General features: G+C 47.1%; 1 protein-coding gene across 4 annotated transcripts in view; it reads left to right on the top strand.

Annotated features, from left to right (window-relative positions):
• Positions 1-14329, top strand: part of SYT17 (synaptotagmin 17) — a 73437-nt gene that overhangs the window by 57755 nt on the left and 1353 nt on the right. The gene's annotated exons all lie outside the window — the stretch shown is intronic.

The following is a 14329-nucleotide window of genomic DNA, read 5'->3' as shown; positions in this document are numbered from 1 at the left end:
CCTAACCCCCACCCCCCATGTTAAAAGAGAAGAGGACACAGCGTATCAGGGCAGTCATGTCTGGAGATGGCCGTAGGCGAGAAGGGCATTATTTACCAGAAAAAAAACCACAAACCTTTGGGTGAAGAACAAGCAGAGTGAGTGAAAGGGCCCGGCCTTCCCTCTGTCTTTAGAAGGAGGTGCCCCACACTGGCCAGGGGAGGGAGGGTTTTGGGGGCTTAACTGCTGGCCACTCCCTTTAGGATCTTGAGTTACAGAGCAGGCCCAGGAATGGTGTCCACTGGCTTGGCGCCAAAGTCCCCGTCGTGGGTCTGCTTTCAGATTTGATCCTGCTTTAATTTTACTGGGGCTGGAGAAGCAAAGGAGAGTCGGATGGGGTCCCCTTCCGTCCTTGTTGAGGGTCACCTTGGCCTCTCAGTGGCCTCTTTGGTAAGGAGGGGCCAGGACATTTAAGAGATGCCTGGGCAACCATACGATAAAATGAGGTTTCTCTGCTTCAAGAAATGTCCCTAAAATCCAACGTGTCCCCAAGGATTAACAATGGGGCAAGTCATTCTTTTCTGAGTTATTGCGTGTGACTTGGAAAAGAAGTCAAAAGGGATATTGAGGAGAGCAGGAATTCTGTGGTAGCTCTTCTCCCCACAAGTAACAAGAACCAACCTCTGTTCCAGTCACTGTGCCGAGCATATCGCAATTGATCCTCATTGCAACCAAATGAGGGAGGGACTGGTATTCTCCCGACTTGATGGAGGAATTAACTGAAGCTCGGAGAGCGCAAGTGACTTACTAAAAGTCACTGTGTTAGTTAAGAGGAGGCCAGCTGCTATAACAGGTCAGCCCCCAAGGTTTTGTGGTTTAACACAATAGAAGCTTTTTTCCTTTTACGAGTGGCCCTCTGTGTGGTGATTCAGTGACCCAGACCCCTTCCATCTTGTGGCTCTGCCACCTTCCCAGGCCTTGGAGCGTTTCCCCTCCAGCTGGTCAAGGGGTGAGAGAGAGAGTTGAGGATTGAATGGGAAATTTTAATGGGCCGCGCCTGCAAGTTATTCACATCACTTCTACTTCACTCAGGCTCCACTGGCTACAGCTGCCTGCAAGGAAGGCTGGAAAATGTAGTCTAGCTGCTTGTCCAGGAAGAGAAGGCTTTGGTGACAACACAGCCACGGGGAGGTATCCAGGCAGGTAAATAAAAGAGCCAGCCTGGACCCTGAACTAATTTGCTCAGCTGCCACCCTGAGTGCCTGTTGCCCATAAGTTCATGGGGTGGTCCCACACCACCAAATTCCAGGTTTGTGGAATTCAGCCCAACTAGAGCTGTCCCTACAAAAAATTCGCCAAATACCTTTTGTCTGGCAAGCCTCAGGTCCCTGCTAACATAGGAAAGTAGTTATACCAGTGGTTGTCAGCCAGGCTGGTTATTTCCCCCAGCAGGCCCTTGGCAATGGCTGGAGGCAGTTTGGGTTGTCACAACTCAGGGATGCCATTGCCATCAAGTGGACACAGGCCAGGGCTGCTGCCAAACATCCTGCCATGCACAGGACAGCCCACAACAGAGAACGTCAGTGGTGCTGAGGTGGAGAGCCCTGAGCGAGAGCCTCCTGGAGCTTGCAGGGATGGGGTGGTGACCTCGGCAGCTCTGAAAGGCAGGTTGGCTTGGCTCGGAGCCAGTGGCTTTTGTTATGTTCCTGTTTGAGGCTGGTTTATTCTCCTTGTGGCATTTTAACTGCTCATCATTCCCAGTGGTTCCTCTTTAGCTGCCTGAGTGTGCAGAACTTGGAGGCAGAGCCAGTAGTGAATTCCTGCTCACCTGGGTAGATTTTTCAGAAGACTTCCCTGTTTCTGCCCATAAAAATTTGGGCAGACAGAAACATCTGGCTCTGCAAACAAGCCTGGCTTCCCAGGTGGTGTGCCCTGGGCGGGTAGACTGTAGCCAGCTTAGCGGGAGATGGGGTGGGAGCCCTCTTGGGAAGAGGGGTGCAGTATTTTTAAGTCAGATCTCTACTTCTTCCCAACCTTGTGGTTTAAGGGTGCATGTGATGATGTGAAGGGATACATGGGGAAAGGGGGCTGATGGCTTTTAGGATTGTTACTATATGTATACTAGAGACCCGGTGCATGAAAATTTGTGCACTGGGCCGAGGGGGGCGGGGAGGTCCTTCAGCCTAGCCTGCCCCCTTTCACAGTCTGGGAGCCCTCAGGGGATGTCCTACTGACGGCTTAGGCCTGTAAGCCGCAGTCTGGCCTCCCTCTGCAGCTGCCAGGGCTCATGCTGTCTGAGCCCACAGCTGCCTGAGCCCCAGGCCTCGCACCCACCGGGTCTCAAGGAAGACGTCCACCCTACTTAGCATGTTACCCTTTTATTATTATAGATATGTGTGTGCTGTATCTAGACATATATGTGGTATGTGTGCATCTGTGCATATGTATGTATATTATCTCTATCCTCTGTTGTTAGCATCCAAAACATATATTTTTTTCCTGGAAGTTGTTCTTTTCACTTAATATATCTTGCCCATGTTTCCATATCAGCATATGTATATTTGTTCTCCAATATTCATTGAGCACCTCTTATGAGCCAGGCACTGTGGCTACCGCAGTGAACAGATTAGATGGAATCCTGGTTTCATCAGGCTCATACTTGAATGTAGGAAGATAGACAACAATAACAAAGCAAATAACTGAATTATGCCCTGTAGAGATGATGTTAAACGCTAAGGAAAAAACAGCAGCAGGGGAAGAGGAGTGTGACAGGTGGGTAAGGGTTGCCATTGTTGAAAAGGTGGTGGGGAAGGCCTCACAGAGAATGTGACATTTGAACCAAGACATGAGAGAGGTCAGGAATGTGCTCTGTGGGTTTTTGTGGGAAGTGTGTTGTAGCCACAGGGAACGGCAATGCAAAGACCCCTCCGTGGGGGGAGCAGCAAGGAGGTCAGTGTGGCTGATGGGGAGTGCAGATCCCCCTAAGTATTTTTTAATTGATTTCAGAGAGAGGAAAGGAGAGGGAGAGGGAGATAGAAACATCAGTGATGAGAGAGAATCATTGATCGGCTGCCTCCTGCATACCCCTTACTGGGGATATGACCCCGCAACCTGGACATATGCCCTGACCGGGAATCGAACCATGACCTCCAGATTCTTGGGTCAATGCTCAACCACTGAGCCACACCAGCCAGGCCCCGTAAGTATTTTTAATGGTGCATGATATTCCATTAAGCCCATGAGTTGAAGAACAATTTATCTAGTCAGTCCCCTGTTGGTAACATTGGGGTTAATCCCCATTATTTGCAGTTACAAACACTATTGGACTGAGCATCCACGCACCTGTCTTTCTGCTTATATGCCCAAGTGCACCGTGAGCTAAAATCCTAGCAGTGGGACTGTTTGGTTAGAGCATCCATGTTTGTCGATTTTGATAGCTATTATCAAAATTTGCAATTCCAAAAAGTGACACAGTTGTTTATATTTTGTGCCTTCTTGAAGCGTGCAATTGAAACAGATGACTTGGGCAAGGCAAATGTCATCCTGTGGCCCAGAGAGGCCCCAACTCCTGTCCCCTTGAAAGGATTCTTGTAAGGGTGAATTAAGCAAGCTTGGAAAATTAAGTGCTGAACAACTATGAGGTGATTTTGTAATCACTCTTTTTACCTTGAAATTGTTTTGAGTTTTAATTATGCATTATTAATCATTCAAACATATGGAAAGGTACAGAACAATCACAGGCAGCCATGGACCCTCCTGACCCTCCCCTGCCCCCCTCAGATCTACTTCAGATTTTATTACAATTTGTATTTCTTAGTTGGCATAGGCAACGCAGCTCCACATTGGTTGCTGGCTTCCAAAACCTGGGTGTGAAATTTTTTAAAAATAAAATGAGTGAAAAAGTAATAAAATGAGTGGGAATGCAAGATGCTGTAACCATTTTGGAAAATAGTGTGCCATTGTCTTATAAAGTTAAATACATATTTACCTTACAAATCAGCAACTCCAATCCAAGGTAAATACCCAAGAGGAATGAAAACATGTTTACAAAAAAATCATGTACACATATGTTTCTAGAAGCATCATTTGTAAGAGCCAAAAAGTGGAAACAATACAAATGTTCATCAACTTGCAAATGGATGACCAAATTGTGATAGAGCCATACCTTAGAATACTACCCAGCAGTAAAAAAGAAGAAAATATTAATGCACATACACATGGATAATCTAAAAAAAAAACATTAAGGAAATGACTATAATTCTGTATGATTCTATTCCTATGGAATTCTAGAAAAGGCAAAAAAGTATAGGACAGAAAGCAGCAGATCTGTGGCTGCCTGGGTGGAGGGCCTGCTTGGATGGGAGGGGATGGAGGAGTAAGGGCAAGAGGGAATTTTTTTAGGGGGAGAACTATATCTCGAGTGTGGTGGTGGTTACACATGTGTATAAAGTGATTATAATTCATCCAGTTGTATACTTCAGTGGATGGATTTTGTTTTTGTAAATAATACTTTAGAAAACAAAATCGAGGGGAAATTTTACAAAAGTGAGACGAGTGGTTGTGATTTTCATTGGCAGTTCTCTGGTGACTCGTGGTGTGGGACATCTTTTATGGGGAAGGACCAGGGGCAGGTGTGCTCATTGGTCCAAAGGAGACTTGAACCTTTTGTTTTGTGTTGTGACAGACCAAACATCAGGGTGCTGGACCCTCCGTTCAGGCCCAGGACAGCGGCTCTGGCCATGTGTGGTTTGGTTGTCGTGGGATAAACCTAGCAGAACCCACTAGGAGCTCCTTGCCATCTCTCCAGATAGTCTGTCTTGTTCATTCCCCGCGTTCAGTGGTTCACCAAGTTCCCCTCCTGCTCTAGGATCCAGCAGCCTGGGGCCAGCCTGTGAACTGCCTAGCCACACAGACCTGGACATTTATGTTTCTGTGGCATAAAAAAGCAAACGAAGGCTCTAAAAGTAGGAAATTGAGCCTATTGTGGGTTTGGGTTTTAAAATCTCAACATTTTAAAAAGAAACTTAAAAAAAAAAAAAAAACACCTGAAAGAATTGTTTAGTCAACACCTATGTTCCTACCACCTAGATTTTGCAATACAATTTTGCATTTTCTTTATCACACATCTATCCATCCCTCTATTTATCTCTCAATTTATTTTTTTCATGCATTTCAAGGTCAGTTGCAGATATAAGTCCCATTTGTTTGTAAGTCCCATTTGTTTGTCTTTTAAAGTTGACTTTTTGTTGAAATGTAACATACATATGTACAGAAAACCATTACACAGGCATGATTGATGAAGGCATTGACCACTAGTGATTAAGTCAATCTCCTGCCCTCTCCTTTCTCCAGAGATTGGGGGTTGGAGCTGAAAGTGCCAACCCTCTCATCACGCCTTGGTCTTTCTGGCAACCAGCCTCCCTCCTGAAACTGTCTGGAGACCCCACCACCAGCATCTCGTTAGCCTACGGAAGACAGTCGTATCCCTCCTAAGGATCCACGGGTCCTAGGAACTCCTGTGTCATGAACTAAGACCAAATATAACAGAAGATGCTCCTCTCACCCCCATCACTCAGGAAATGACAAGGCTTTTAGGAGCTCTGTTGTCAGGAAGTGGGGGTAAATACCAGATGTTTGTATTTGTATTATGTCACATAGCCATGCCCCCTCATTTACATATTATCTGTGGCTGTTTTCTGTTACTCTGGCAGAGTAGCTGTGACCGAGACTATAGCCTACATTTACTATTTGACCCTTTATGGAAAAGGTTGCCTACCCATGCCCTAAAGTAACACCTCTGGGCTCTCTTTTATTATTTCATTGATTCTCTTCTTCCTTTATTCACTCCTCCCAGGGAACACTGACTTATCTGATTGGGCAGCTGGTGAGTTTGTATGGACAGGACCATGGACCTCTGCTGGATAAGATTAAGGTGTTAAAGGTCTCCCAGGCCTCCTCCTCTCTCCAGGACCTACCTGCACACAATAAGCAGCATTCGCTGTCACTCCTTTAGTGAGCCTGCTGGTCAGGCTTAACCCTGCAGGTCAGAGAAGTTTAATTCAAGGAGAGCACATAGTGGGGCAGGCCCCTTTCTACAGTCCAACCAAACCACCAAAATCCAACTGGGGTGTTTTTTTCATTGATTTTTTGAGAGAGAAGAAGGGAGAGAGACAGAGAGACAGACATCAATGTGAGAGAGAAACATTGATGGATCGCCTTTATGCGCCCCAACAGGGGTCAAACCTGCATCCTAGATATGTGCCTTGACCGGGAATTGAACCTACGACCTTTCGGTGCACAGGATGGAGCTCAAACCAACTGTGCCACACCAGCCAGGCCCAACTGATATTTTGATTTGTATCTAACATAGTGTATCTAACCTGACTGCACCTGAGAATTACCAGGGGAACATTTGAAAAACATCCAGTCCCTCACCCCTAAACCAGTCAACAGCATCTCCTGGGGTAAGACCCCAGCACTGGCATTTTTAAAAAGTCTTCTAAGTCTCAACCAAAGAAATCTAGGAGGTAAGAATCAAACAAAAAGCATTTGTTTGGGATCAAAGGAATTGCAATTCTTGGGACACAATTCAGACAGAAGCCCGAATAGTGTTCCCTCCTGCAGGAGAGGGGCCCAGGGTTGTTATGAGGAAAAAAGGGAAGAAAATGAGGTAAGTTGTTTTAAAGAAGAGTTTATTGGTGCAAGGTAAGGTAAAGTTAGATTCCTTCTTCACAGGTTGGCTTGAGATTCAGTCATTAGGAAAAAGGCTAGATTTATACTTCATTGATTGGTCAGCGACTTGGTCATCACAAGGTCTAATTTCATCAGCTCTTAAAAACAGGATATTTTCTCCCTAGCTGGTTTGGCTCAGTGGATAGTACATTGGCCTGTGGACTGAAGGGTTGTGGGTTCGATTCCAGCCAACAGCACGTGCCTTGGTTGCAGGCTCTATCCCTGACCCAGGCCAGGGTGCATGCTGGAGGCATCCAGTCAGTGTGACTCTTTTGCATTGATGTTTTCTCTCTATCTTCCTCCCTTCCACTCTCCCTGAAAATCAATGGAAAAATATCCTTGGGTGAAGATTAACAAACAAACAAATAAAAAAAAAACAGGATCTTTTCATTCTTACTGACTTCTTGGAATGTAGCAGTTTAGTCAAGTTCAGAAGATAAAGAAAATAAGATGTGAAGGGCAGTTTCTCTGAACTGCTACTCTGGCTCTATTTTAATATGACTCCACTCACGTCACCTTTCACACAAGTGATTTTCACGTTCATGATATTTTTACTTTATATTCTCAGATATTCCTCAATTATTTTAGAAGCTGGAAGGGGAAGATTTGACTGATTATCCCCGTAAAGCTTCAGTAGGTGTCTTGTGTCTTGTCTGGAGAGAACATTTCCCCCAAGCAACACCAGCATCTCTAAAACAAATGTACAAAGACGATCCTCGCTCAGATGTATCAATTTTGGCTGTTCTTGTAAAAACAAGCTCATTACTTTATAGCCACACTTTAAATGCATCCTCCAGGACGGCGTGATTCACACACAGATCTGAAAGTGATTCTTCAAACCATATGTCGGCTTCCTCCACGCAGGTTCCACGTGGCTCCGTTCCCACACACAGGCGTACAGCAGTGGTCCAGCTGTGGTCCAAAGGAGCTTTAAAAGAATTTTCAACCTTGACTTCTGTGTCTTGAGGAAGGAGAGACAGATTTAATTCACATAAGCCACGGCGACCTTTCTCAAGGGCTCCTTCCCTCCACTTCCCAATTTTCTCTTACCCTGAATTTATTCTGGAATTTCGTCTCCTTGTTTTGGCCCAAGGAGAAAATGGTACTTTTCTTATGAATAGCGTCATTGTGTAGGTTAAACACATGATACGTGCTATGTAAGTGTTAGGTGCCGTTAGTATTTTGTTCATATCGATAGCCCCTAAACATACGACAACTTCCTTGTCTGCTGCTTGCTTGAAAAAGCAGCCATCCATTCAGACACTGGAGGCAAACCTGACCATACCTGACCCTAGAGAGACGGTGTGAAGGTCTCCAGCATGGCACCTTCGTGAGGGATTCTTGAGGGCCATTGACTGTTGGCACCTCTTGTCTTACATGCTGGCTTGAGGATCTAACTCCCTTTCAATGCACATCTTGTCCTGATCACATGGCAGGGTCAATGAAAGAGTGGGAGGGGTAAGACTTCTTTCTGGGGTGGGAGAAGGAAAAATGATGCTGACCTTTGAGTTTCTTTCCTGCAGTGCCACATGTTGACCTGGAGCCCTCAACATCTTAACCCTCTAAGCCTCTAAAATGGGGATGTAAATAGTACCTCCCCTGGCAGGATTGTGGTTTGGATTAAGTAAAAAAAATATATATATCTAAAGCACTTTGCTCAGTGCCTCGTTTACAGATCTCAGGATTCACTATGGCTGCTCTTTAATTATTATAATACTATTATCTAAATTGTCATATTAACTCTTGGAAGGAAAAACATGGAGAAAAAAGTTCTGTCCGAGCAGCTGCTATGAATCACAAAATGAGCCGAAAGAGCTTAAAAAACATCACCCTTAAGTCATGGAAGAAATTTCTTAGAGCCAAAGAAACGTCATAGCTAAAGAGGCCTTCAAACCTACAGGCACTCACCCGTTGTGTAAATGGGGAAACGGAGGCTCTGGGGAGGGACCTGATCTACCTTGTTTTGAAGAAAAACCTGAAACAGCTTCTAGGTTTCAGAGAGAAGGAGGAAAAAGAGGGAGTGTTGTCATTTGGGGAAGTTTTGTAGAAGCTGAAGAATGGGTACCACCTTTGTTGGGGTGTCAGAGGTGGCCTGTGGGGAGGGCAGGGGAGGGCAGGAAACAGAGCTGTGTAGGCTGCTTGGGGCTCCTCCAAGGGTTGAGATAACCGATGAACATCCTGATGAGTGTGGGGATCCCTCCGTGGTGAGGAATTAGGGAGACCGTGAACCAGCCTGGATGGGTTTTGCTGGCTTAGTGCATCCAGCACCCAAGAGGTGGATTACAGGGGACAGCCATGATCCGGGGGCACCCTGCACTGCGCGGTCAGGCTCAGAGCTGCAGATGGGGCTTCACCTTGTGAACCAAACATGCAAAATGGGGAGCTGTCACATGGGCTCCCATTGGTAAAGTTTCTTTTTCCCTTTTAATTTGCAGTATTTATCACACCCACACGCTAAGTCATCCAGCTCCCCTTCCAGAATCATCTTGGCAAACTAAATTAGCAAGCCAAAGAGTTTAGCTCTAAAAGGGAAGAACAAATTCATTTTTGCGGCAAATATCAACATGTGAAAGACTCAACTTGCCTCTGACTCACTCGGGGCAACTGGATCTTGGCTGGAGCGATGCGTGCTCTCCCTGCACCCCGAGGCCCTGCTCTCCCACCTGCAAGATGGGCCGCTGATAGCAACCCCTTAGAGCAGTGTTTCTCATTGGGGGGTGGGGGAGGAGAGTATGCTCCCCGGGGACATTGGGCAGAGTCTGGAGATAACATTTGCTTGTTGCAACTAGAGAGGGCTGCCAATGGTATCTGGTCGGCAGAGGCCAGATGTGCTGCTAAACTTCCTGCGATGCTCGGAACAGCCCCTCACAGCCCAGGACGGTCTGGCCCAGAATGTCAGTAGTGCTGAGGATGGGAAATGCCACGCTAGAGGGTAGACGTGAAGACTAAGTTAATCCACCCGGCCTGCTTAGCCCTGGGCCATGCACATAGTAGGTGCTTAACAAAGCGGTGTCACTCTCCATACTTCCTCAAAGCCCGGTCACACAGTGACTATCCCTGGGCTCTGTGAAGGAGTGAAGGGTGTTTGCCCTTCACCAAATGGCTCAGTTCTACCGTACTTTCTAAAGTTCTTGTGTCTGTCAGGTAGTCACAGTCCACTAAGTTCATTTAAATGACTGCAGGTGGGGAAACCAGACGACCACGTTCAGTCAAAGAATGTCTAAGTCCATGAATAGGATGTAGGTCCTTAGAGAAAGTGTGAGGAGCCCTCTTCCTGGGATTTGTGCATGACTTTGTGACATCTGTTCTGACTGTTCAGACGCCTCTTGCCACTCTCTAATTGTACACACTGTTGGGAAGGTGCTTCCAGATGACTAAGCTACATTGGAGCATATACATTGTCATATATATAGTGACTACAGTAAAAGGGAGTCCCCTGTCGCAGCCGGTGGGGACATTTGGGGTGCCTTACAACAAAATGTCTAGGTGTGATTGTTTCTGAAGAGGAGGATCGTAGGGACCTAGTTATGAGGAATGTGCTTCCTTTACAGGTTATTTGCTGCAAATACTGCGAGTTTTAGTACGAGCCGGCTCAGTGACTTGGTCTCCTGACGTATAAAGTGGAGGGGGCAGGTGTCTGGCCCACTGTTGCTGAGCCCCTGTCTGTCTTCTGCAAGTAGCCAGTCCCTAGCCTAGAATGTTCAGTGATGGCAAACCTTGACATCCTCCCAGTTAGCTTTTATACTAGAAGGCATTGGTTTTATTCAGCTTCAGCTTACTGTAATTTGCATTTTGAATGTTTGCTTTCTCAAAGACTTTCAAAGTTGCCAACTGATTTGCCCGAGTAACTTGACCAAGTGACTCGCGAGTGCGGAGCCTGCCAGTTAACTCAGACCAGGACGGCCGCAGCTGCTTCCCAGCTTTCCCAGCCAAGTGACTCCCCACGCATTTGCAAATGGGGATACGGAGGGAGCGTAGGATATGACTTCCTTTTAGTCTTCTTCGACTTAGATGTGGATTCTCTGACAGCCACTTAATTTCTTCCTGTTTCCTTTCCATCACAATATGCACTTGTGAGAAGTGTAAACTGTACACACTGACCTAAGAGAAAAGTGAAAGTTCCCTCTGTTTTTCCTCCCTGGAGAGAGTCACTCTTAAGAGTTTGGTGAACATTCCTCCAGATACTGTTTTCGATTCGGTATATTAATATGTTTTTAGCAAAACGAGATTGTGTTGACATATATTGCTTTGCAACTTGCTTTTGTCTCCTAGCAATCGGTCTTGGAAGATTTTTCCATTTGTATATGTAGGTCTGTGTCATTTTTAACTGACATTGGTTTCCATGGTATTGTTACATCAGAAATTATCTAATTTGTCCCCGCCAGCCCTAGTCTGGGTGCCTCCCAAATCTAATCCTAAAACAATGACTTGGGTGCAGGCAAGCCACTAGGAAGGGGATCCCAGGAAGCACCGGCAAGCAGGTGGGGAAGGGAGGCAGGAAACGGAGGCAGTTATTTTGAGTGTGTAACTGCAGCTCAGGGGGCCCCAAGACCACCCTCGGGTTCGGTGCTGTCATAGAAGCTGGAAGGACTCAGGAAACTCAGAAGACTTGTTATACTCATGGTTACCATTTATCACAGCAAAAGGATCCAGACTAATACCAGCGAAGGGAAAGGCATGAGGGCCGAGTCCAGGAGGGCCCAGGCAGGAGCTCCCAGTCGTCCTCTCCAGGGGAGCCCTGTGGACAGCAGTCCATTCCCCCTGTAACAGTGTTGGCAACACACTCAGAGTCCTGCCCACCGGGGAAGCTCACTAGGGCCCTGGTGTCCACCTGGTATGGCTGCCCGTCCAAGTGGCTTCATCTAGTCTCCCCACCCTTCCAAGGTCAAGTTGATATCAAGTGGCCCAAGGGCCCCCCCCCCATAAATCACCTGTTAGCATAGACTGGGGGCCCAGGCAGAGAGCCATGGGCGCTTGTGGTGGGGCACCATCCACAGAAGCTGCAGGTAGCGGGCTGAGGGGGGTGGGTTAAGACATCCACAGCCTGGGCCACACTTCCTCGTGGACATTTTTGTTATTTCCGTTTTTCATTCTTATAAACAATATTCTGGAGCAGGGATCAGCAAAGGTTTCGTAAAAGGCCAGGCAGTAACTATTTTCAATTTTCGGCCACATGGTCTGTGTTGAAACTACTCAGCTGGGGGCTGCTGTGCGAAGGCAGCCGGTGGACAGATGTGAACAAGCCGGCTCGACGGGGTCCCCGTAAAACTCACAAAAATCAGGTGGCAGCCAGATTTGCAGAAACTCTCCTCGGTTGTATATCTTCATCCATTGGAGCAGATAATTCTGTGGGGTAAATCCCTAGAGCTAGAATTGCTGGATCACGAGTTACGACATTTTTATTTTGCGCAGATACTGTGAACTTCTCTCCAAAGTTGAACCAACTTCCTCTTTCACCAACAATGCATGATCAGTGTTAGAGATTTCCTTTCTTAAAACCCTTACCCCAGGGGAGCAAAACCTGCACTTATTTACTAAGATGCTTCTGCACTTTCATTTGAATGCTGGGGAGGCAGAGGAAGAGAGAATATTTTGCCCCAAGGGAAGAAAACCAAATGGAGCCTGAAATGGTCTCATATATCTTGCTAAAATAATAATAATATCTTGCTTTAGATTTGAGGTCCACAGAGAAGGGGTCTCTGATAACTTCTTATTTGGTGAAATCAAACCTTGCACTGCCCACCAGGTGTGGTTCAAAACAGTCCTGAGCGTTACCTATTCAAAAACAATTTTTTTCAAATGCATCAGAAAGCTCCTTAGCAAAAGATTCCATTCCCAACTTTCATGAAAATGAAGTCCACCTATGCATACTGAGCACTTTACCAAATGTACAAAAAATATACATGGTCCAATTTTTGTCCATGGAGCCGATAGATACGGGTCCCTCAGCGTTTCACTTAGCCTCGTTCACTCAGCTTAGTTCACTCTAGGTCTTTTGGTTTTTAGACAATGGATGAGGTTTTTGTTCTTGTTTTTCCACATGTGCGCACACGCGTGCACGCGCGCGCACACACACCCCATTTTTATCATTTGGAATTTCTGATGTGAACCCCACAGGGGAGAACAGAGGCTCGTTAGCATTCAAGCTCTGTTTGGGGCTGCATATTTTAGCTGGTTTATTTGATAATGGCTTCCCTCCTGGGATGCAGCCTGCCTTTGCTGGGCTCACGCTGGGTGAATCTGTGATATTTCCCATTCTGGAGTCCTTCATTTTTAACAGACGCGGCCTGCTTTCCCAGTAGCGAGATGGCATGCCTGGACTACCCACATGCAGATAAAGAATTAGGCGGAACTTGGCTGGGAAGATAAATCAAGCTAACTATCTCATTAGGCTTGAAAGACACAAATTAATCTTGCATTGGAATTAACAGAAAAGCTTTCCAAAGAGACATGCAGTACAGCCAGGGATGGAAGGAACTGCCACAGCTGTTTTTCTCAGGAAACTTGCTTCTGTTGCCTGGAACAGAGCGAACACGAAGTCTCTTTTCACAAAGGTCCAGAGACGGAGACGGATGCAGACGATGTGTTGTAGAATTGTGCACCTGAAACCTGTGTAATTTCTGTTAGCCAGGGTCACCCCTATACATTCAATAAAAAGGGAAAATAAATAAATAATAACCATTAAAAAGGGTCAACAGAACATGTGAAATAGCAGTGCGTTAAAGGAGCGCTTACTGTGTGCGAAGTAAGCACTGCGTGCTAGGAGCTATACATGCATTATCTCATCGAAACCTTAAAGGTAAGGTGCCGTTAAGATTGCGAATGAACCAACAGGAAACTGAGTTTCAGGGCAGTTCCCTCACTTGCCTCGGGGCCCCAGAGCTGGTCACCTCACTTGCCTCGGGGCCCCAGAGCTGGTCAAATGATGGCCAGGATTCCCGTGGGATGTCTGGCCCCTTGACCCGCAGCTAAACCTACTGGTTTTCAATGGGAATGTCCTGACCACCCGCCCCCAGGGGCTATTGGCCATGTCGAGTCATTCTGGGTTGTGACAAGTGGGGGGAGGGGTGCTACTTGGCACCTAGCAGGTAGAGGCCTGAGGTGCTGCTAAACCTCCCTGTGTGTAGGTCAGGCCCCCACAACCAAGAATTATCCAGCCCCAAGTGTCATCAGTGTTGAGGCTGAGAAACCCTGGTGTCACCGTGTCAGGACTCGGTGACGGTGACCGTCCCACCAGGACTGTCCGGTACTCGAGCTCTGCAGGCCGCATGGCAACGGGACAGAGTTCCAAGCTGCGTGTCGCAGGGGCAGCTGTCCAGCAGCCAGTGCGAGGCAGGGGGGCGGGGGAGGGGGGCAGGACGTGCCTGGCCTGGGGAGAAGCAGGAAGCCCGTGCCAAGCCCAGTGCCCCTGGAGCAGAGCCTGTGGGAGAAGAGCTGAGGGAATCGGGAGTTCTCACCATTCAAAGACAGACTGTGTCCTGAAGGCCAGGACCAGTGTCTGCCGTTGAGGAATGTGTAGCCTAATGGCCTGTCTTGTTCCTGCCTCCTGCTCTGTCCCCCTCCTCCTCCTGCCTCGCGCCCCACCCCCACCCCCACCCTGGTCCCTGTGGCTCTCTAG

This window comes from Myotis daubentonii, chromosome 4, assembly GCF_963259705.1.
Source record: "Myotis daubentonii chromosome 4, mMyoDau2.1, whole genome shotgun sequence".
NCBI classification, from domain to species: Eukaryota; Metazoa; Chordata; class Mammalia; order Chiroptera; family Vespertilionidae; genus Myotis; species Myotis daubentonii.
The sequence above is the reverse complement of the archived record's forward strand: the minus strand, read 5'-3'. Positions and strand labels throughout refer to the sequence as shown.